We start from the raw sequence: 25,534 nt of genomic DNA, 5'->3' as shown, positions 1-25,534 counted from the left end.
CACTTACAGATGTGTTGGCTCACCAAATCCCCATTGATTCAATGGGCCTACTCTAGTTGTGACATACAGTATTACACTAAATAACAGGATTTCAGCCACTGAGGAATGGGTCACAACTGGTGGAAATTCACCCACCCACAAATTGCTAATACCTTAGCCAATCCAGGGCTTCTCTTGCATGAAGGATTTTTATGTGCATGTATTTGTAACGTACATGGAGCATCTGCTCACATTCACTGATGTGGTGAGCTGCAGATGAAAGCACTAGTTAAAAAAACATTTGAAGCTATAGGCTCTATTATCCCCACAAGTGAGGTAAAAGAAGTAAGATCGGCACTGCTTCTTTATTGCACCAAATTGAGAGGGAAATGCTGGTTCCTTTTTCATTTTGAAAAGAACACTGATTTTAAAATCAAAATACATTTACTGTTTGTTTTGCCTTTGTACTAAGTGGCATTTTAATTTGTTATTTCTTTTTGCATTCATTTAATTTTCACAGTTATATTACTTTATTTATTGATTAAAAATACATTTTATGTATGATACAATGTGATAAATCAAAAGCATCAATTATTTTTGCATTCCTTTCCTTTCAACCACAGGGTCCATCATAACCTCTGTTGGGAGAATCTGGTTGTGCAATGGAGCATCTGAAGCTGTCCGTCCCTGGCTCTCTGTACAGTCCAATAATAACCTTAACATTAGAAGAAACTTTAGAAAATTTCCACTGAGTCATGAGTCAACTAAATAACAAAATAAGATGCCCCTGTGCATTTTGGGGAGCTTCATCTATGGCCATTCGTGTTTCTGACCCACATCTCTGATTCAAAAAAAAAAAAAGACAAAATACTGATATGCAAAGGTTGCCTACACCTGTGAAAACTAATTTGCTTGCAAAGTGTTACAGCTATAGATTTTTTCCCCTTTCCCTCAAATAATTTTCTTTGCTTTTTGTTATGAACCCACCCTAGTCAATGGAAGCATCAATAACTCATCTGCTTTGGATTCTGTCAACTTTCATTATATATTTCTTTTCAAATATGGATTCTGGCTTTTGATTGCTTCAGAATGTACTTCAAGCACTACAAGGGATGCTTTCTGAAAATCCTTCCATTTTCAGGCTACACTAGAGTAAATTGCTTGAATTAGTTTTGATGTGACAAGTAAGGCTACAGATCAATATGCTATCCTATAGACAAGATGCATCAGCTTCCACAACTCAACATCCACTGTTTGGCATGCACAAAACTTTCCTAAAATTGTCAGGTTTAATGGATTCAGAAGAAATTACATCCCAGCCATATAAAGTGCAACGTATCAAACTCCATCATACAGTGAGTGGTTGTACTTTCACCGATACTCACCACCCACTAGTTCATGATGATAGTTACTTGAGACAGTAGTCAGCATTACAAGCACTCCTTTTGCACCTTAAGTTGACTCCTTCTCTTTCAAGTTCTGACATCATTCTTTGAGAAACCCAACAAATAATGTCATTAGCAGGTGTGGAGAAGCAGTTCAGACTTTACATGAAAAGGAGAAGGTTATTTGTGGACCAAGCATTTTGCAAATTACAGCTTGTGGCTATATTAGGTTGTCATGGAGTGATGCCTGTATCTTTCCTCTAGCCAAGTCCACTGTTACAGTTCTTGCTTGCTTCTGCTCAGGCTTCTTCACATTATAGTAGAGTTGCCTAGGAAAGGGGAAGAATTTTGCATGGTTTGGTGTGTTTTTTAATAATAGCTTCTTAAAATTCTTCATAAGGTCATCAGAAAGATTTCTTCATGTTCTCCCACACAAGCTGATCCAAACATAGAAAGTTGCAACTATGGTAACTCAATTGAATCAATAGAACTTATGGAGGAGTTGACTTACCCAATCTCCACTGATTCGATGATTCTACTCTTGAGCAACTTTCTGCTCTAAGCAATAGGATGTCAGCTATTCTATTTTAACTTTTTCTTGTTTCTTAGTGGTGGTGTAAACTCCCTTCAGTCTCATTTCTAAGAAAAAGGCAGTAAATAAGTAAAATAAATTCATACGAACAAAGATTCCAAATGTGGAGAGAGCAAAAGATATATACCTTTCTATTTAGTCCGAAGACATTGAATAATTAGCTCTGAAAAGCAGGTTTGAACATCTTTGTTCAATCATCTTTGTGGTGCTCAGTTGAATTGAATCAAACTAAATTTATTACAGTCAAAGATTGGCACCTTAGTGTCCAATGAAGATTGCTGGTAAAGGTACAGGTGAAGGTTCCCCTTGACATTTTTTTAGTCCAGTCATGTCCGACCCTAGGGGGCGGTGCTCATCCCGTTTTCAAACCGTAGAGCCAGCCCTTGTCCGAAGACCATTTCCATTGTCACGTGGCCAGCGTGACTAGGGAACGCCGTTTTACCTTCCCACTGAGGTGGTACCTATTTATCTACTCGCATTTGCATGCTTTCGAACTGCTAGGTTGGCGAGGAGCTGGGACAAAGCGACGGGAGCTCACTCCTTTGCGTGGATTCGATCTTACGACTGCTGGTCTTCTGACCCTGCAGCACCGAGGCTTAATTTTCTTTTTTCCCCTTTTCTCCCCCCCCATTTCATCATATTATTGAATTTAATCAGCTCAGAAAGCTGAAGGATTTTGATATGAACTAACCAATATTGGAGAATGTTTTAATGAATCTGATAGAAAGACATTTTCTTTGAATTTGGGCAAAAGTGAACCTGACAGGTTTGCCCATTCCTGGACTAGTCACTTATGAAATGTAATGTTTTCGGGGACTTTGACAGACATCCAGAAATTCAGCCAGACTGATGTCATATCTCAGAAGGGTTTTGTACATCTCCAGGTGGCAATCTGACAAGGCAGCTGGCTGTATTGTCCCACCTTCCTTCCTAGCTTCTTCACACTTATTGAACTATGGCCCGCATTGCTGCCAAGTTGTGTGCAAGTATGGCACATCCATTTTCAGTTAAATGCCCAGTCATCAGAAAGAAGGGCTCATTAATTCTCCCTCTCTGTCTTGCTGACATGTCATTCTGTAAGAAATGAGCACTGCACAAACCCATTGTTGATATGGTGAGCAGGAGAAGGTGCAATTTTTCCAGGCTCCTGAGCATTCTTATCTTCTGGCAAAGTCTGAAGAAGCAGCAACAGCCCTGCTCATCTAGAATAATAATGAATATGCAACAGTGATTTCAATTTACTTTAAAATGGCACAACGGAAATACTTTTCAGAATAACTTCTTCAAAGTGCTGCCTTCCACAGCCTGTTAAAAGTCCTTATTAAGTTTCAAGTTTGTCCTAGACAATGTTGTCTCATCATTAAAACTCTTGATAAGGGGGGGTGATCAATAAAGCATATCTGTTTTTTTTCTGTGTTTGATGGATCCCAAGGGCCAAGGGAGAAGCTGCCTGGCATCTTGAAAGAGATTCACATAGGGACACTATATCCGACACAATTAGTTACTCAAATACAGTAAAATGCATCGAGCATCGTTGTGAAATAAATTATGTATGTATTACTCCAAAGAACATTGGTAATTTATGAATTTCTATTAAGCCTGTTTCACTCCATTTTTATTAAACTTGAGAGCTGTGACCTATCTAGAGATTCCAGTTAAATTAAGCTAATTAAAAATTAGAAACAGTGAGGTGGGGAAATGGGATGCATGGTTAATGCACATTTAAATTAAGGAACAGAAAGGAATGGGCAGCATTCTTTTGAAATATTTAAATGCAGCTCTTCTTCCCGATGCAATGTAAGTTGCATCTCTATTCACAGGCAGTGGGCCCATGTTTCTGGAGATGTACAGGCCCCCTTTTCTCTTGCTGCCACTCATTTAGGTTTTTTAGAAATGCTCAGATATTCAAGTAGGAGCTACCAAAGTCACCTTGACTGTAAGTTCAGGCAAAATTCAGTTGAACACTGGCAGTGCACAGAACCTTACTGAGAAATGATGTTGGTCATATCCAAGTTAAATGTGGTAACTAGTGGCCCCAGATGAAATTTAGATCTCCATTCACCTTTTTTTTTAAAAAATGTATCCAGATGGTTCATTTGGGGCTGGATAAATACTGGATAGTAGATACATAGCTTAGATGCAGATGCTAGTCCTTGTGCTCAGCACGTTTATATCTCAGTTTACCCTCATTTCCAGCCATAGATGTATGGTATGCAAAGTTGATATAAGAAAGGTCTGGGTGCCTGGATTAAGACCATTTGAGAATTTGGCATGTGGATGATGATGATGATGATAATGACTTTTCATTTTAAAAAATTGTAATCTTGTTTTATTTACAATGTTTCTTTTAAAAAATTACAGTCCATTTCTGACAGTGCATATTATTTAAATCTATATAGGGATATAGGAATAAAATGCTCAGATGGATGCTAGAATAAGTACACTTTTAGAGGCATATTTGTGACAGACACAACAGTGGGCCTTTCTGGCTGCCTCTCAGACGGTAGAACTCCCTGCTGAGGCAGGCTAACTTAACTCTCTCTCTAATGCTCCTCTACCATATATTTGGGTAGGACTTCAGCAACTGACTGACAGCTAGGGAGAAGGGCACTTAGATAGCACTTCTATTGTTATGGTCATGGTGAGTATTAATGGAAATTTATTTTAACTACATTCAATTTTCAAATCATAGCTGGTTTAATTATTTTAATACTTGTACTGTACTTGTACTGTATACTTATTTATTTTATCCCACCTCCACCCTATCTTGCCTTCAAGGAGCTCAAATGAACAGATATAGTTCCTTTCCTTTTTTTAATTATTAAAATAGTACTATGAGGTAAGGAAAAGAGAATGACTGGTTCCAAGGTCACCTGATGAACTCCATGGATGAGCAGGGTTTTGAATCCAGATCTTCCAGGTCCTAGTCCACTACTCTAACCACTAGACAACACTGGCTCCACATCCATCAGAAATACTAGTTCTGCATTGGTGTTGCTACAGCTGGGTCAAATCACATCCATTCCTTACAAACATGAAGAGCCTAGTTAATACTATTGATTGTGGGGGTTCATAAAATTGCTTTACACTATGCTAGGTAATTTTTATGCATTAAAATATCAATATGTAGTGTTACTTAAAGTATCACTGTATGGATCCTTTCTGTGCCGAGAAGACTTCTACCTTCAAAGCAAACTTCAGAAAGAATTGATTTGTCAGTTTTCCACTTGGGTTCTGTTCTCTGCAAACTGTATTTCTAATGAAATTGAAATCAATAAAATGGTTTACTTCTCTGTTTGTACTCAAGGCTTCAGCACTGTCACAGACTGCGAATGTCAGAAGACTCACCAAAGCCTTAATGAGAAAATACTGAAAAATCTTGAAACAACATGGTCTGAGTTTGTGAAATTCTTTTCCCTTCATGCTCCTCTTCCCTCTTAGGCAATCAGATACCAAGTGGCATGTTGCTGTATCAAATTGCTGTGAATGAGAAATAGAAGAAGGTAGTTTTAACCCTGGCCTTAAATTCTTACAGCGTGTGGTAGAAGGTAATGAGAAAAATACGAATCTTGGCTCGGATCAGATTGAAAAGACCTGGAGAACACATGAGAAAAGCAGTTCATTAAGAGATAAAATCCCACTAAACATCCAATAAGTTGTAATACTATCCACTCATATAAATTAACTTATTCTTGACTTTCCTTCATTTGCTTAGTGAATGAATGCATAGCTCTGCTTTGCACCCAGGACTTAAGTTCATTGATCTAGTGTTAGTAGGTCACAACAAGCTACAAATACAGGGCTGGCCTTACCATTAGTCACAGTGAGGTGGTCACCTCAGGCAACTGATTTGGATATCATGAAGAGTTAGCAAATTGTTCATTGTTTCATTTATTGATTGTGCTTTCACTACCTGAAGTCTTAGTATGTTGGAGACAGCAAAACTGACGGACAAATAATGGTTGTGTACAACAGGCCAGCCACCAAAGATAGCAAAATTCCACTCAGCCACATCAATAATGACCTCAAGAGACATCAGGTAAGAGATTAGTCATTAGGTAATATGGGGGTTCCAGATGACTTCAAAGATCAGGGAAGTGGTGCTCCATGAAAGAGTGTTTAATATAATCCAACATCTAAGAAAGTAAATCTGCTCCCTTGCTCTTCCTCCAAACATAGCTGGTAGGTCTGCAGACAGGAAAACCAGTTACAGTTGTTTTGCCTGTTTGTTCCCCTTGAGCTCACAACAATTTGGGAAGGGGAATTTGCCTCGGGGAAGGAGCTGGTAGGTTTCCAAGACCCCTCTCAGAATACCACTTCCCCAGCCTTCAAGAAAGCCCATGGCACTGCTCATTAGCAAAGCAACCCAACACTTTAATAAGAAAACCCCACATCACAGCTGGGTTTTGGTCTTTGCAAAACAGTCTTGGGCCAATGATTACCTCCTAATTTACCTATGCATAGACCAGGTGTACCCATTGTGTAAACAACCAAAGCAAACATTCTACAGGGCAAATATGGTGGTCCACCAGAGGCTTGTAAACATCTACTGCTTGCTTCCAGCCTGGTATCACAACTACAGAAAGGAGATCCACCATTTGCAGGGTTATGGTTAGGGCTGGTTCTAGATTTTGGAAGCCTATAGGAAAGTGCCTCCTGGTGACCCCCCCTTACTACCTTGGTGGGAGTTGGTTGTAGGCAAATTCAGTAGCCATGTTCTGAATGCATTTTATGTGTTGTAAAGAACTGTAGATTTCCAAAATGTATCCAGCCTCACATTACTCTCAGTCAATGTGGGAAATGCATCTGGCATCTCCCACCGGTCCATTGTTTTCCAAGAGGACATGGAAGAGTGCACTTGATGGATTTGCTGGGGCCATAGTAGTCACCCAAAGGATGCTTAGGTGGAGTCTGGTCTAGAACATGAACTGTACAGGCTACATAACAAGGTGGGTGGGTGGGAGCTCAAGGTACTTCCTATGTTCAGAAAAGATTTGCGCTTGTTTCCTTATTATAACAATTCAAAAGAAAATGCACAAAGTATCTGCCTCATTGATATCCCACTGGGAGAGCTATTGGGGTAGATGTCCACCCATCTGGTGTTTTTAAATAATTCTTAAATAATGCAGTAGGCAATGTTGTTTGAGCAACTGGTGCAATTGCACAAATTGTATAATGTTATGAAACATTTTGCCATTGTTACTGTTAGTGTGTGTGTGTGTGTGTGTGTGTGTGTGTGTGTGTGTGTGTGTATTAATTTTGCACAAAACATTCTTACCCATGTAAGAACTGCACTGAGAGTGCAAAAAAATTCATCTCATCCTTGTTGGGGGAAAGAAGGATTCCTTGTCTTTGCCTATGAAGATTAAACAAGCTTTGAATTACATCCTTACTTATATGATAATCAGGCAATCTGGAAATTAGAGCTCCATGCCTCAAGACTCTTTATGTCTGTAGCGTCATGAATGCAAGAAACCTTGAGACATACACTTAATATTCTAACTATTCAGGTGTTCTAGCAACCATTGTAAGGTTCACTGATACCTAGACACTCCTGTTCTAGTGTCTGTATCTATCACAAGAAGATATTGTACAGTATCTCACTTAATTCACTAGACATGAAATGTAAGTTGTTCAGAGAATAGGTTTGTCCTTCATTCTAATGCAATACATCAATACAGAGAGATGTGTGAGAGGAAGAATACTTGGGTGCCAAAGGCAAGGAGCAAGATGGGACTCCATTTATTCCATGGGCAGAAGCCAACTTGACTAGCAGGTAAGCATACATTGACAATGGCAACAGTATAGTACCCTCCACCACACCAGAAAGCAGTGGGCCAATTGAGATATTGAAAGACAGGCTTTAAGATATATGTAGCTCTGACCTCCAAATGAGCAGAATGGAAAAGGGTCTCATGAGGAAAGTCTATAAGGGGAAAGCTGCCACTCCAAATATTCAGTGTCTGATGTCTGGGGCAGTTGCTTCTTGATGCCAAATGGTGGTGTCACCTCTCAAGAGGAAAAATAGCTTTTTTTAAAAAAAAGAGGCTGCTTTAGCACAGCATGTTCCTAGGGAGAGAAAATACATGATATTGAGAAGATTATTAATTCACTTAATACATTTTAAGCAAAGCTCTGCATATGGATGCCCACCTCTTCAGCTGTGGAAGAGCTTCTTGTGAAACCGCCTCCACACTCCAATATTCCTTCTCGGTCCAGGAAGAAAACACACAATAGGATTCCAATAAAAATCTGCTTGAGCAAGTAAAAGAGATGCTTTCTGTTGTGTATCAGCATCATTCATTGCCCTCCCCGGGCTTTTCAGAAGCTTGATTTTTAATGCTGTTTATTGATGTAGCTGTGTAATCTCCTTTGGAAATGTATGCAATGCCTCGATTTATGCAAGGCCTCATCAAAAATTCACAGCCAAGTACGCCGTCAGCTCAACATCCTTTCTCCGGCAGTACAAGCCCATGTATCTTGAATTGCCATGAATAATTTGCAATGCTATACACACCAAATGCTTCATAAGGAGATGAGGTTATGTCACTGATTTTGATGAAAAGAAATCTCCATTTTATGAGTTTGGCTGCTGATGCAGGCTTTGCTTTGTCCTAAGAATTACATCCATTCATTTAGTTTTAAAAACTAACCATGCATTATGTCTAAGAAGCATCTGTGACATGTGCATAATCAAGTGCATGTTCAGTCTGGACTCATTTATCTGTAATAGTAAGCTGTGGTTTTTATATGCATAGTTTGCTGTTTTATTTTTAAATTGCCCCACAGGTGACAAAACAAACCACAATTCTTTTTCCCCATCTCTGGTCTGGTTCTCTCTTCCTCGTTTTTTTCAGCTCCTCCTTAAGGGAGGGCGACTAAAAGAACAAGGTAGGGACAAGCTGCTACTCTAATTGTAGTGTGCCAGTGGATGACCACAGTTTGTCCATAGAAATGGGTTTAGACAGAACTGCATGCCAGAATCCAACAAACGACAACCTGGCTTTATGTTCTGCCCCGTAATCATCCCAAATTCAAACAGATCTCCCTGAGTCAGTCCTTTTTCTTACTCATCTGTAAAGTGCTCATGCCTATGCAACACCCATCACCTGGCCTAGTCTAAACCAAGTGAGAGCAAGGAGAGTAACGGCGGTTCTTTCTGAGGGCTCAGTCCCAGTGACAAAAAACCAAAAACCCTTTTTTGTATCAGGTTGGGCTGATTTAGGTTATAGTGTACACATGAGACATGTGCATACATGGACTAATGTGACGAGAGTAATTTTTTTTCTCGTCCTCTGGCAGAGGTCCATTTATTTTGAGGCACACGTGGAATCAATTCAGTGGAATCAATTCCACGTGTGTATATGCCCTGCCACTTTTTTTTAAAAAAAATCCTACTATCTGATACAGTACAACACCAGATAACAGGATTTTTTTTAAAAAAAAGCTACTGTGATTACCTCCTCCTGCCCACTGGATGACCCAATTGCCAGTGGAAACACTCACTCCCTTTCTGATCACCACTCTGATCCCCCCAATTGCCCCCTGCCAGCTGCACCCCCATTGTCTGTCTGATCACCCTCCATCACCCATCTGATTTCCCCCTGCTAGCCACATCCTTCCATCATAAGCCTGATTGCCCCCAATATCACCCACCCACTGCCTGACCAATGGGACACCCCACCCCGATCACCCCACCTGCTCCCCAACTGTGACTTACCTTTTGTTGACGGGTGATGTAACAAGTGTGTGCGAACGCACACAGCAAGACAAAAATTTTGTATTCAGACTCAAGTCCACATGGCTTTAGCCCAAATCCAGAAGACTGCCGGTTTATTCCAGCAATGGAAATTCAGTTGGTCTCGTAATAGATCCGGGCTTTTGCAAATATCAGATTACCATAGTCAGTGCCTGTTGAGTTCATAGCAATGGTCCATAAGGAATGTGCATGCCTTTTTTGAGTACTCTTAAAATGAAAAGGTAGCTATTACATAAAATGCCCTGTGTCAGGTTTTCTCACTTTCTTCTATCATAATTTACTCCTAAGAGGCTACTAAATCTGCAAACGTCTTCCAATTCTGCCATGAAAATAAAAACTTTATTGGTAAATCCATTTTAAAAATCCAGCTTTAAAGGCACACAGCACAAATAACGCTGCACTTATTTGTTTGCTGTTTCACAAACATAATTCCCCCCTAAGGTGCTACTCAGCTCAGCCAATTCTAATAAGTAGAACAAATGATACAACGGTTTTGCATTCCCCGTGATAATCAGCAGAAGGCATGAAATGTCAGGTTTCTGGATCTGACTTAGGTTTGTGTGATCCAAGGAAAGTAGACTGGCCCTGAATCAGTGCAAGCAAGAGCAGGCTGCTTTCCAAACCACTGAAAAAAACAAAGTCAGAAGCCTGACTAGACATTCTAGATTTGGTAGGTTCACCATTATGATGTGAAAAACTATGACTCCCAACTTCTTTTTTTCTACTCAGCTACTAAAGATTGCCTTCCAACCTGATGGTATTGTTGGTTAAGATGATGGCATCCTGATGACACATGTTCAAATACAAAACTCCCATCTCAATACTGTATGCTGGGGGAGAATGACATAAACAAAAAAGAAACTGCCTTACCCTGAGACAGATCACTGGACCATCTAGCTCCTGAAAATCTACATTGATTATTATCAGGTCTTCAGAAGTTCTAGATAAGGGGACTTCAGAGTTCCCTTAGCTCTGCCTGGGGATGCAGTAGATTGAATTTGTGACCATGCTGTCAAATAAGGCCTGGGTTCAAGACCTTCCCAGCTGTGTACACCACATTTGAGCTGACTCCGCGTTATGCACTGATACCCACGGATACATCAGAAGCCCCTTGGAGTCTTAGTATGGAACAAACACTGGCTAAAATCCAGTAGTAAGTCACAACTAGAGTAGGTCAATTGAATTGGTGGAATTTTTATATGTATTCACTTGGTAAATTCCCACTGATTCAGTGGGCCTAGTAATGACTTATTACTGGATTTTGACCACTGTATCCAGGGGAAAAAATGCATGTCAAGGACAGATATGGCAGGAACATTCAGTCAACTTGCATTTTAATGCAAACATACCTCATTACCCAGTTTTGACCAAGACTTGAACAAGCATTAAAAAGCAAAGCAGAAACTAAAGAAAAGTATAGCAGTATCTTTAACACAAATACATTTATTTCAGTGCTAGCTTTTCTGGGGACAAACTAACACCATTACCAATATGAAAACGTATGTGAACAAAAAATTTAATATCCCTTAAATCTGCAAGTCTTCAAATTTTAAAAGTTCTCCATTTTTGAAAAATGCATAGAAAATATGTATGTTACCGAGAAAAGGAAAAAAACCCGCAGCACTATGAAGTGGTACACTGATAGCTTTAAATGCTGTTTCTGATATGTCCATTTACAATAGGGTTTCTGAAAACTGCCATAGACCGCTAGGAGATATTTCCTACCAATTTCCTCAAAGCTAGACTCTATGAAATAAGGAACAGCAGCAAAGCTATGAGCGTCAATGGTGTGGAGAAAATGTCCCAATTCAGGGAGGAAGCTATGATGACAAATTGTCCTGTTTCCTGAGACTGCACAAAATAAAAAAAAGCCACAATAACCTTCCCAGATGAAACATAACTCTTTGGTTCAAGTATCCCATTTTTTTCCACCAACACTTTATGTAAGGAGGGAGTTCAAGCCGATAACTTTCATTTTACAAAATAAATCTCTCAGTCATTGATGGGACTTCTCTTTTCTAATGGCTTTTAAAATGCCACATTTACCAGAAGGTTTCTAGATCTGCTTGGTGCTAAATAGAGGTAAGACACTGGAGATGAGTGTAACATAGATTTCTTAATCTTGACTAAAGAATTTGGGTTTAATTCTAACAAGCAAGATTTGGAATGACTAATGAAGGTTTAGAGTCTGATTTCTTACATATGTTATTGCTTTGTGTTTTTTGCTAAAGGACCAGGCTTGAACATGTAAAAAATTCTTTCTTTCTTTCTTTCTTTCTTTCTTTCTTTCTTTCTTTCTTTCTTTCTTTCTTTCTTTCTTTCTTTCTTTCTTTCTTTCTTTCTTTCTTTCTTTCTTTCTTTCTTTCTTTCTTTCTTTCTTTCTTTCTTCTTATACCACCCATCTAGAAAAACCTACTACTCTGGGCAGTTTACAAGAACATAGTCATAATAGTACAAGATTGCCACAAATTGCTGTCTACAGCAAGGGTGGGAAACCTATCTTCTTCATAGGCTGCTGGAGCCTTAACATTCCCCAGTCATTTTCCTATACATGAGAACCAATGCAAATATGGCACTTAGGTCCAACATTCTGTGTCTAAGGAAAACTGGGTCCTAGGTAGCCAAGGAATTGGAACCAAACACAGCACATGATACTGTACCATGTCCACTCCATACTGTCTGTTAAAGGTTTGACAGGGAATGAAGAATATGGCCATTGCATTTTCTCCCATATACTTCCTCCCCCCGCCACAACTATATGCTCTTGCCAGCTCCGGTATGCAATTAATAAGCTTTTGTATATTCTTCTGAAATGCTATAAAACAGAAATGTCATCCTTCTCAAAATGGATCAAGGCAGCTTACATCATTGCAAGGCAATATTTAAAGCTGAAAACAGTTAATATATAAATGGTATTAAAAATTAGTTTGGTGTTATCATATTTACATATGTGGTGGTTTTGTGTGAAGATTAATCAGTTTTCGTCATTGATAAATAGAAATTAGAAAGTATAACAAATCAACAATTTTAATTAAATCAATCATTAAGCTGGCTGAATTTATTTCTCCTAGAGAATGCTAAGAGTTTACATAAAAATCTTGTAATATTTCTGCTTACAGCAGAATGCATAATGTAAATGAGCATGGGATCTTGCTTTATTGGAAAGATTAACAAAAGAATTAAGGGATGCAAATAACACAGATTTTAATAATTTAATAATTTCATCTGAGTTTGGCTTCCTCGATTCCTTATGTTCAGTCATATGGGAATAAGATTATGAGTCATCAAAGTACACAAGGAAATATCTGGACTCATATTCTGGTATATATCTTAAATGTTATTAAAAGAGTCTGTTTTTGTCAAAGCTGCTAGGCATTAAAGCCTGCTGAGTGGGGCTGACAGGAGCTGTATCCCCGAGCAATCTGGAAGGCCAACAGTTTTCCCACCCTCATCTTTAGAGCAGCAGAAAGTCTAATCCTCTATGTATTTATTCTGACCTAACATTAGGGCTAAGTCCTCAGCCCACAAAAGAAAAATAAAATTATTTTCTATCCCTACTGGCTTTCATTGTTCACCCCAGCTACAAGGGAGAATCTGGCCCTCTAAAATATGGTGTCTGTATCCTAAAAGAACAATAGCTCTCTCTTCCTTTCCAATTGGCTACCCTGAACATCCCTGCTTATTCCGAAATAAACTCAGTATGATCTGATTATAAAGAAAAATTCTGTGCATGGCCTTTATTAAGATCATTCAGCTGTTGCCATCAAAACCATCCTTCCTGCAAATTTCATGCTGATACCACACATTGTTGTGCCTGGCGTGAGGCAGGAAGCTGTTCTCTCCAAGGCAGAACAACAGTTTTGTTTAATTGAGCTTAGGCAATAATGAAAACATTTGTCTCTGTACCACAACTCTGACTGACTTTGATTAAAGATATTAATAAACTTCAAAAGGGTAAATCTAATTTCCCATTTGGAATGGAGAGCAAAACTCTACTGCAATAAAGTGATTAGCTTAGCATCATTGGCAGGGCGACTTTATCCAAAGCTTCCTGATACTATTTATATTGACCCAGATGCATCTCGAAACGTGGATAGGGTTAAGCCTGAAATGCCATGCAGAGTCTTTGGCTAAGTGAACTGCAGGATAAACAGAGGACCATCTTAGCCTCTTCGAAAGATTTAGAGTGACTGCAATAAGTAAAAATGTTCAGGCTTTGATGACTGACTGACCCATTCTCTCATTTACTCAGCTATAAAAATGGCTAGGATACTTCGGCAACTAACAGAAAGCTAAAATCTTATGTACGCACAGTTCAAGATGTAGGAATTGCTAAATAGGATTGGGGGGGGGTGTCTACAAGGTGTGCAATTTGGGTAGACAGTTTTCAAACTCTTAACAACAAGTAACATTCCAGTAGCCAGCAAATTATGCATGTGAGAATCTCTCCGTCATGATTCCATTGTGTTTCTCAGAATCTCACTTGCATTACTGTTCTACCCATTGTTCTCATCAGATTCTAAGGCTGTTTTTCCCCCTTCTTGGAGGGGAATTTGTTCACTGTTGGAGGGCATTTTTGACGCACATATCTTTGCACATATTTCAGTGCATGCACTTTCCCCGCTGGCTAAAGTGTGTTCATTAATTTTTTAAAAAACATGTATTTTACTCAATTTTTAGTGTTAGTGCTTTTAAAAACATGTATGTAGTCAAGATGTGAAGATTTCTTGCTGAATTACTTATTCTCAATGAGACAACCTGTTGTGGTAAATTCAGACAGTCTGACAAGATTTTACTAACATCCATGGTATGTTGTGCTTCCAGCACAAGTGCTTTTTCATTGTTCAGATTTTCTAAAGTTTGCATATAATGTGCCTGCATGAAAATACTGTCCTTTCCCTCTGTGTAAACCTAACATGCACAGAGACAGCAAGCACAGAAGGACTGAGTAATTGACTAAAAACACATATGATGTTCTTTATTTTTTAGACATCTGGTCAACAAAATATTACCTATTATAACAACCTGTGTAATTTGCATAAAACATTATGCCAAATGTAAAAATGCTCTGCAAGACCAACTGAAAATCTTTTGGCAGGAGAAAAGAAAAGGAACTGGTGATTTCTTGTTCTCCTGAGTCAGAATGACAGAAGCAAAGTTTTAAATCCTTAATACACTGTTTTCTGCACATTTCATTTCTCTAGAAGGGACTATAAGCCTTGCAAATGTTGTTATTTTGGAGGCAAAGAATGCTTCATAGTGCCTTGTATCTTGGGAGGTGAGGAAGTGAAACTGTCTTTGAAGAATTTCAAATCCAGCACAGTTCTTTCTCATCCCTACAATAAACTTACACCTCTGATGGATATATGGGAATTCCCCTCCAATCATTTTCATAATTCTTGGAGAGTGGAAGACTTTGTTGCAGCAACCACGAACATGGTAAGGGTTTCAACAGGGAAGGATGAAAGGATTATGGGACTTCAGCTTTGCCCATACCAGCAGCTTTCATACTGGGAGAGAAGTTTCCAGTGGCTGTCTGAAAGTGGAATGTATACTCTATGTCTTAATTATCTTGTCCATCTCATTAAAATTCTATTAAAATTAAATGAAGTCTAATTCAACAGCTAACAGCATAACCATATTAAAGTCTCAATTCCCTGCTGATCCCACCCCCCACCCCCAAAGCCTGGTGAAATACAATGCTTTGCAACTCTTTTGGGTCTCCAAGGGAAAAGGGATCCACAATGGCAGGTCAAGAACAGCTCCCTGATATGCACTTAAAAAGGTGCTTGCCATCAGCCTTGGGGGGTTGCCATGGATTTTAAAGGAAGAGCTGGTCTCTTAAGTGTTTGTGGGAGGTACAGAAAGGTGGTAGTTTTCTTTGTTGCATCACTATGCAAAAGAACACGGCACATTGGATACTGTATACTGTATGTCTGACGGGCATCCAAATGAAAACAATCCAGTTTCAAAGCAGGTGAGAAAGAGTCATTAAACCACAGATTTGTGAATGTGACCCATTGCTTCAAAGGTGAACAGTTTTACACGATGCACTCTCCCTGATTTTGCTGCACCGACTCATTGTACTGTTTCATTAGTATATGCACTCTGAAGTAAGTAAACTCACTGGCTGAAATCCTATCGGTTAACATAGTAAATCACTCTAGAGTACGCCCACTGAATCAGGGAGTCGATGAGTCAAGTCCTTTGTAAATTCAATTAATTCAAATAGATTAACTCTAAATGAAACTTTCTTTTGCAGAAGTCCCAACTAGATAGGGTTGTTTGAATCAATGGAATTTATGGAGAAGTTGACTCACCAAATTTTCATGGATTTAATGGGTCTGCTCTAGTACAACTTACTATGCTAAGCAACAGGATTTCTGCCAATGAAACTTATTTTGGATCAGACGTGCCTAGAATTGTATTGTGAAATTCTGATTTCCTCTAATGCATTAGCACATAAGGACACATGGACACATGAACAGACATATATGTATGTATTTTATATTTTTGCATGCCACCAAGTACAGCAAAGGATGTTTTTCATATCTTTGGCTATGATTTTGAGTAAAGCAATTGCAGGAGATTGCAGTCCTCTCACCCCATAATGTCAAATATTGTGTTAACTGTCGCTGAAGGGAGAAGCCTGATATAAAATGGAAGGTCTGCACAGCTTCCTGAGTCATATCTCTGCATCTCCTTTCTGCTCTTTACCTGATATTGGGTTGGTCCACATTTGTGAGCCTCTGGTACAAGGGCAAGAGTTGGAAAGATGGTGTAGAAAAGGATGGTGAAGCTATTAATTTATATGGAGAGAGGAATCAAAGAGGGGAAGTGGGGAGGACAGTGGAGAAAACCAAGCACATGGATTCTAACCCTGCATTTGTTTAGTAGTTTACCTAGATGGGTCTCTAACATTTTCATTAAAGAAGAGAGAGATGATAATCCATCAGTGGCATGCGCAATATTCAAGACCACTGAGCCAAACTTGAGAACAGAAAGTTAAGAGAAACAAATGAAAGAAAGAGGGGTTCAGATATTTTCTTTCCCAGGGCTGTAGCTTATTGCCTAATTATTAGGAGAACAAGGAGGATTTATATACTTAATTAGCTGCACTGGGGCCAAAGAATACCTGTTTTAATTTTTCAGTGGAAAAAAAAAACGCAAAGCAAAGAAACCTGGTTAGTTTAAAAGTCTACATTTTTTTAAATTTTTGGATAACTGTTACCTTACTCAGTAAGGACTCTGTGGTGAAGATTCTGTGGAGAGGAATCTTATGTTCTCCTGCTTGTAAATATTCATAATTAGACATGGGAGTTTCGTATTTGTATCCCAGGGCATACAAATATGAAGCTCAGTCCATCCCACCCCTCAGAACCTGCCTGGTCCACTCACCAGGCTCCTTGTAGCACGCCTGTCCAACTGCTTCTCCCCTCAGGCAACCACTCAGCAGCTGAGTGGGGAGACTTGTCTTTCCATGTCCTTGCTGGAGCAGTTGGCTGTGTGGAGAAGTGGGATAGCACCGGTGGGACTACGTCATGATGTCGCTGCCATTGGATGCATGCACTGCGAGGAACACGGTGAGTGGACCGGGCTGGTTCTGGGGGGCAAGAATGAATCACTGTGGCACTTGTGGTGCTGAGCTTTGGATTTGCACCTCCCAAGATACAAACATGAAGGTCCCATGTCTAGTCATAATTCCTGTCTATGAAAGAGCCCAGGACATATATTCAAAGGGAATCACTGTATAATCCAAGGATTGTTTTGTCAAAATTTAAGTCCCACTGAGTTCATTGAGTTGCATCCAGGTAAGTTGTCATTAACCCTGGGGAGGCTGAGACCTCATGGGGTGGAGTTCTGGGGACTGGGTTGACTCAGAATTACCATCTATCACCAGAAACAGAAAGCTGCTGCTATTCTGTACTACAGTCACAGCCCAGCTGTTCCTCAGCTGGCTATTTCAGTGATCAGTGGTTCTAAGAGCCAAGGCATTGTGGGAGATTTAGCCAAAAAAAGCCTCTGAACACTGGAGTGGTGGTGTTTCTATATCTCTGATGCATAGGATTACAAATGTAGAGCTAGTGTTGTAATCCTATACTTATTTAAATGGGGGTAAGTCCTCCTTGATTGCACTGTTAGATGAGTGGGTCAGTGAGCCTAGATTTCAAAAGAAAACATAAGAAGAGCCCTGCTGGATCAGGCCAAGGGCCCATCTAGTCCAGCTTCCTGTATCACACAGTGGCCCCACCAGATGCCTCTGGGAGCACAAAAGACAACTAGATACCTGTTTCTTGATACCCCTCCCCTGCATCTGTCATTTTCAGGATTTCTTCCTTTTAAGCCTAGAGATTACACCCATCATGGCTTGTAACCTGCAATGGACATTTCCTCCAGAAATCTGCCCAATCCCCTTTTAAAGGCATCTAGGCCAGAGGCCATTACCACATCTTGTGGCAAGGAGTTCCACAGTCTAACAACGTGCTGGGTAAAGAAATATTTTCTTTTGTCTGTTCTCATTCTCCCAACACTCAACTGGAGTGGATGTCCCCTGGTTCTGGTATTGTGTGGGAAGGAAAATAGCTTCCCTGTATCCACTTTATCCAGCCCCAGTGCAATTTTATTTGTCTCAATATAGACTCATGTGTATGTTGCAGTGTGAATTTCTAGTGGGGATCACTGACGTGTATGTAAACAGAGTACACTGGAAAGAATTATGTGTATGATAATGTAAAACTAAATCAATTTTCTGCCTCTGGTATTTGATCTCAGATGATTCACATATTCCTGCCATCAAAGTTGGAATCAGAAAAACATCAGCACACATTTATGAATCGGATCTCTACATTAGGGCCACACAGTTTAGATGCTGTCTGCAATCCTGTTGCATAGCATAGTAAATTGCAACTAAGTTAGGCCTATTGAATCAGTGGGAATTTAATCAGTGAACTCCTAAGTAAGACCCAGTGATTGAATGGGTCTGCTACTAGTTTTGAATTCCTATGTTGTGCTTAGCTGCTACAGCAGGGGTCTCCAAACTTTCTAACCCCGCAGACTGGCTGGGGAAGGCAGGGCACCCCCGCACTAGTGTGCATGCACGAACAAGCACATGCTCTCTCTTGCACAAATGAGTGTGCATGTGCAAACTCTGGCACGGTGCTTGTGTGGGCATACGCATGCTCATGTGCATGCACAAACGGCAGCGTGGGGCTTGTCTGGGCATGCTTCCACTTGTGCACTTGCACAAATGGCAGCGCAGTGCTCACATGGGCATGCTGGAATGCACAAGCATGAGCAAATCAGCTGTGTGGGATTGAGTGCATGCGGGGGGGCAGGGCAGGAGGTCTGTCTCCACGGCCCGGTCCGCACTGGGCCACAGACCAAGAGTTGGGGACCTCTGTGCCACAAGATACACACCAGTATTCTGTTCCATAGTGATTCATGCAAAACTCCAACTGTGGAAGCTGACATGTCAATTTGAGTGAGTTATATGATCAGATGTGTGACTCCATGTGACCTTTCATCAGATGGCTAAGGCGGCTTCCAAAGTTAAATTTCCTTGTGCATAAATATTGGACAAGATACTGGTCACAATGTTTACTATGCTATACCTGTCATACAGTAACACAAGGGCGTGCAATTAATTATTTGTGATTATGTTCAGTTTTTTAAAATGATATAGAAAAGCAGTTTAAAAGAGTATAAGGTTTCTAAAAATAGTTGCCCAAAGCTGTTAAACTATTTCCAACTTGTTAATCACAAGCAATATGCTAAATAATTTAGATTTATTTAACATTTCTGTTCCTTAAATTATTTTTATATAGAGCAGATAGAAAAGTAATTATTCTAATTAGAAAAAAAAAGTCTACTGACGGCTTAGTTCATCTTCCAACAAATCAATATTTAATTAACAATGTGTCAAAATCGAAACACTTGTTTTCCAGGTAGGTAAAGTAGGAAGGGCATTTTTCATTTCTTTACAGTGATGTTGGAGAAAACCTAATTTTAAACTGAAATGGACCAAACTGGCCTCAGAAAACCCCCCACCAATCGTATATAATAACAGCAACATTTTTCCTGAAGGGAGTGGGTTCAACTACCCAATAGGCCTTTATCCCTGGACAATTAGTTTAGTAATTATTCTTTTTTTGTTTAAGTTTTAGCAGCTATGAGGCCTTCTAGCAGAGTTCTTTTCCAGAGAGAAGAAGATGTAGGCACTATAGAATTCCTTGTGAATTCATAACCAAAGTTTCTCTTAGACTGACCTGCAGGATGCAACCTAGTTATCAATTAGATTACATACTCCCTTGAATTTTGTTCCTGAACATTCAAATCTATAAAACAATGTATCTGAATGCCTCTTTTAAGTCTGTGAAGATTCTCAGTCATCCAGGTGAGGTTATCTGGAAGTTGCATGATGGCAACTAGACTTCTTTCTTATTGGGGTGAAATGTTTCACTACTCATCCAAGTAGCTTCTTCAGTCTGAGGAGAGTTGGTAGGAGACCTCTGATATATCCTCCATGTTGGTCTCATTTCCCTCTGGTCTGAATAGGCTCATTACGTGGACAAAGGACAGGGGAGAGTGACTGAAAATTCCACTTCTGCAGTTCTTTTTCACTCATTGTCATGGGTTGTTAACAGTCATTGACAGTGGCCTTTCTGGTGGGTGTGGTCCTGATCGTTCTGGGGATGGATGAAACGGCAGCATGATAAATAGGAGACAAATTGTATTTAAGGCCTCCACCCCTGTTGAGTGAGGGATTTTCTATATGCACATATATGACCTCCCTGACACCTCTCTCAAACCACCTATATTCTTGTCCAAAATTTTATTTATTTATTTATTTATTTATTTATTTATTTATTTATTTATTTATTTATTTGTTTATTTGTTTATTTGTTTATTTGTTTATTTGTTTATTTATTTATTTATTTATTTATTTATTTATTTATTTATTTATTTATTTATTTATTTATTTATTTATTTATTTATTTAATATCCCGCCTATCTGGTCAAGCGAGGACCACTCTTGGCCATCAAATGAGTGTCTTTCATCCTTCAGAGAAAGATCAGGACCATACCCACCAGAAAGACACAGTTAAGACAAAGTCACAATTAACGACTTATGACAATGGATGAAGAAGGACTGCAGAAGTGGGATTTTCACTCATCCCCCATCCTTTGTCAATCTAACAAGCCTATCCAGACCAGGGGGAAATGAAACCAACATGGAAGATCAGGGGAACTGACAGAATCATTCATCCCTATTGTCCCTTTGGAAACAGATCCCAGTCTGGAAATTAGGATCTCTTTACAGTTATGTGCTCATGCAGGGAGATAGTTTTAGAAGAGGCAGCCATGTTAGTCTTTGCTAGCATATCAGACAAAAACAAACAAACAAAGAAGGAAGACAAAAAATGTTGTGGCACCTTAAAGACTAACTGCTATATTTTAATTTAAGCTTTCATGGACAATCCCACTTCTTTAGACAGTTTTCTTTATTTAGATTTTTTATTTTGTTTTTGCCTGAGGAGGAGACAGTAGCAATTCAGAAGCACTCAGGTACAATATGAATACTTGTAATTTGGTTAAGATAAGACTCCTTGAAAACAGGGTTACAGGAAGAGGGTTTAAAAAAATCTCCATTACAGTTTACCACACTATTTTACAACTGCTCTGTGGAGGCCAAAGTTCCCAGATACATTACAGAAGGTGTTGGTATGGCTCACATAATCCTGCGGTATAGTCAAATGTGATCTGACCCACAGAGAGCAGGGATAATTATTCTAGTCATCATCCTAAAAAGCTACCTTGGCAATATGAGCTTTAAGCATACAATGGACATCTTACCTTGAACAATTGTTTATCATGCTGCACCCATCATTTTAAAGAATGCATCTATTTACAACCTGAGGTAAAATATGAGCTCTATTAACAGCTGGATTCTGTGACTCCTGGGGTGGTTCCCCTCCCTCCAACATTTGGTTGTTTTTTTTCTGCTATAGGAGCTAGACTTTATGGGGAAATATAGCTGTTAGCACTACATCTTTTTCTTAAAATATAAATTTAAACTTTGAAATTCGGTTCCCTCAAAGAGCATTCATTTTATTAAGCAACTATATTTCTTTCCAAACACCTTGGGTAGGAGTATCAAGGGCCTTCTGTGTATATGCTTCCCCCCCCGCCATCCCCAGTAAAAGCAGTAGTAGAAGAAGAAACAACAGATTTAATAGATTACCTGGGGAAATTTATTACTGCTGAAGTGTAGAGAATATTTTCCTCACTGCAGCTTGGATTTTATTATGCAACATCAGAATGATACAACATCTGGGTAGTTTTTCTAAAAGTGAATGTAAAATCTTAGAAACTACTTTCCTCAGAATAAATGTTTTTACGTCAGATGCACTCAAATATACTGTGTATCTAATCTACGTTAAGAATAACATATTTGAATTGATATTTTTTTTTAAAAAAAGACAATTAAAACACCAAATGATAAATCAGGGAGGGTTATTTTTTTTGCTGACCAGGAGGAATTCTTCAAAAATGTAACTTAATAAGTGATGTAATGCCTCGTATATGCTTTTCTAGTGAGAAAAAAAATGTTCTGCCACCACAATAATGCTGTCATGTTAGCCCCAATGCACCAGAAATTATGGTTCATGGGGATATGGCATCATTTCAGAGGCAATGTGGGCAACAAAAATAGTGGCTTTAATAAAAGAAGAGGGCTGCTTATAGCAGCCTACTCATGCAATCCATGGGCTCATTTGTATAATGGACGATTAGGTGAACAGTTTAGCGCAGTGGTTCCGAACCCTAGGTCCCCAGATATTCTTGGACTGCAACTCCCAGAAGTCCTGGCCAGCACAGCTGGTGGTAAAGGCTTCTTGGAGTTGTAGTCCAAGTACATCTGGGGACCCATGGTTGAGATCCACTGGTCTAGTGCTTAGTAAAAGTATGCCCATAAACTGTGGTTCTCCTTTAGGTTACAATGTGTGATAAAGGAGAGGAGAATAAGGTCTGTTGCTTTCAACCCTTCTCCAAATAATGGGTCAAGGTGCGAAAATATCTATGGATTCTATAGTGGTCTTATACAAATGTGTTAAATGATGAGGCAGAAATACAACATTCCAAACTATGTAGAGACAGGAAGTTTAATCCTGTGGAAGTTAAAGCACATAGTTGCAGTATGCTGACTTTTCTAGCCTCCTTACTTTTTTTCTCATTACTTTTTAAATACTGGCTTGAAATCTTTCTTGGTTCAATATGAAATGGAGAGCAATTTCCACTAACTGCTGTTAGAGAAACAAGAGTATATAATTAAACATCCATAAATAGAATTGCAGTGCTTAAGTTCCCTCATATTTTTTTACTTTGTCTTTTTGCTGTAAATTGGTTTGGGCATATCTATTTCAAATCCATACTATGCCATCAAGATAAAGAGTATTTATTCATCTGCTGTACGCTAATGCTTTTAAACAACTCCCTGCAGAAAGCCAATTCACCCAAGATGTTTGGAATTGTGTGTTATGTTGGAAGGTTGTGAAGTGCTCTCCTATTTTAATTTGGAGCCGAGGATGATTCGGATTGATGTTGACCTGGTTGTATCCAGACCCCAAATCTGAGTTGAGATGGAGAAATCTGGATTGTGGTTCCCCTCCCTTGACATTTGCAAATTATATATATTATTTATTTATTTATTTAAATTTATACCTTGCCTATTTAGTGAGGATGCTACTACTCTGGTGGTTTACAAAATATTATTAAACATAAGAGCTAAAATATTAAAACCATATAAAACATATTAAAAGAGAAGAATCAAAACCCTACCCCACCCCATAAAATCAACAGTGGCAGACAAGGGGCCAGCATAATTTTACAAAAGGGTGGTGCTTGGGAAGGCCTGGGTAAAAAGCGAAGTTTTAATTTCCTTGCATAAGCTCAAGCATATTTTATTTTCACATATCTGAATGAAATATGGAGAGTTGACAGAGTCTAAAGAGAGGATTAACCTGCTAAACAGTAAACTGGTAGCTTCAACAGTTTTTGTACCAGGCACCTTTAAAGTCTGTTGAACCCCTCACCCCCAACACATTTTTTAAAACCCTGTATTATGAATTCAATGCTTATGCTAAATAGAGTGCAACGTATTTCATCCTTGGCACTGATCACATTGAGCACTGATCTGAGAAAGCCATCATCATCGTGCTGGATTTGAAAAAGTCTCTGCTAGGGCACAAGTTTTGTTGGTTTCCTTCAGGCAATCAGAATCTCTTAGCCAAACCTACTGTAGAGGGTTGTTGCCAGGATAAAGGGGGGGAAAGGAATCATGTAACATTGCCCTTTAGATTGCTGCTGCATGTAAGTATATAATGGTATTTTGTCACATGTAGAGGCTTCTAGTGATATTCTCCTCAGATAACCATCAATTCTGTGCCATTTCTTCTGATGGCAAAATGGCCCATAAGACTACCCTGGGAATTCTCTGCAAGTGATGCACTGCCATCTGATTTGCATGAAAAAAAGAAGTCGGGGAAAGTGAGGTCAGCCTTCAGAAATCACATACAATCCCCACAGACACTAAAAATGAGTAAAGGATCATTTGATTTGTTTGTTCATGTTATAATATAAAGACAATATTCTCATTGAACTTCCTTTCTCTGATCTGACTTTTCATCACAATCTACATTTAAGGCAGTTATCATTGTTCGCAATTTTTGTATTTCCATGCCTTGCACATCCACTGGTGACACCCTCCCAGCCAAAGATGTGTGTAATAACTGAGGCAAGGCTCCATATACATTTCATGGAAGTAGGCTGCTGTTGAGGAAAGTTTATGACAAATGACATTTCCCAGTCCTTAAGGTGTCACAAGATTCTTTTGTGTTTATGTTACAAAAGACTAACAGAGGGGAGCCCCTGACAACTTTGAAAGATGTTTCTCTGTGTAAGAAATATATACACTTCAAAGTCAGCATCGATCTAAGGTACAGGAGTGTTCTCCCCTCCTTAGAAGTACCCTCACATATTTTGATTTCACTTTCCTCAAATACAAATAATTTGTTCACCCCCCCATAAAGTAACAGGGGTTGTTTTGTATCACTGCTGTGGACTACACTGTAGTAGATAATGAAATGTCATGAGTGCATGGAAAACTTGTGAAGGACTACAGCATTGAGAATCTCATAAAAGTATATGAATATCCTATGCTCATTTACTTGGGTGTGTGGGCTTATTTATCATACCATACTTCTAAGACAGGTACAAATAGAATTAGTCCTTCCAAAAGAATACCATCATTTTCTTGATATTATCTGAAACCTCTTTCCAGAAAGCTAAGATTCATAAAAAGCATAAGTTTCTATTCACCATCTCTTCTTGCTTTTTGTATCTCTTCCTTTCCTCAATCTAGCACTCCTTAAAGATTCCAGATCCCTGAGGAAGATAAGATAAAATAAAGCTTGAATTTTCCCCTGGAAGCCTACTAGGATTCATAGCATCAGAGCTTGGAAAAATTCCTTTTGTACTGCAGCTCCCAAAATCTCCCAGGCAGCATACATGCCTTAGTCCAGTGGTCCCCAACATTTTTAACCATGTGGACTGGTTGAGGAAGGCGGGGCACCCCCTGTGCTTGTGCGCATGCACAAAGGAGAGGGAGGGTGCTTGTGCGGGCACACATGCTTGTGCACATGCACGAAGAGGTGGGGGAGTGCTCACATGGGCACAGGCACGTGCACACATGCACAAAGGGGCTGTGTGGGGTGTGCATGCGGGGGTGAGGGGGAAGTCTGTCTCTGCAGCCCGGCCCAGCTA

General features: G+C 39.4%; 1 long non-coding RNA gene across 1 annotated transcript; it reads right to left on the bottom strand.

Annotated features, from left to right (window-relative positions):
* Positions 1–210: 210 nt before the first annotated feature.
* On the bottom strand, positions 211–25,075 carry LOC140706735 (uncharacterized). The gene is made up of 5 exons (XR_012086572.2): positions 7,842–25,075; positions 5,305–5,436; positions 3,057–3,158; positions 1,876–2,003; positions 211–1,693 (listed from the first exon to the last, which is right to left on the bottom strand). It is a non-coding gene; the product is annotated as an uncharacterized LOC140706735 (long non-coding RNA).
* Between the last annotated feature and the right edge of the window lie 459 nt (positions 25,076–25,534).

Source organism: Pogona vitticeps, chromosome 4 (assembly GCF_051106095.1).
Source record: "Pogona vitticeps strain Pit_001003342236 chromosome 4, PviZW2.1, whole genome shotgun sequence".
NCBI classification, from domain to species: Eukaryota; Metazoa; Chordata; class Lepidosauria; order Squamata; family Agamidae; genus Pogona; species Pogona vitticeps.
Note: the sequence above shows the minus strand (reverse complement) of the source record. Positions and strands in the feature narration are given on the sequence as shown.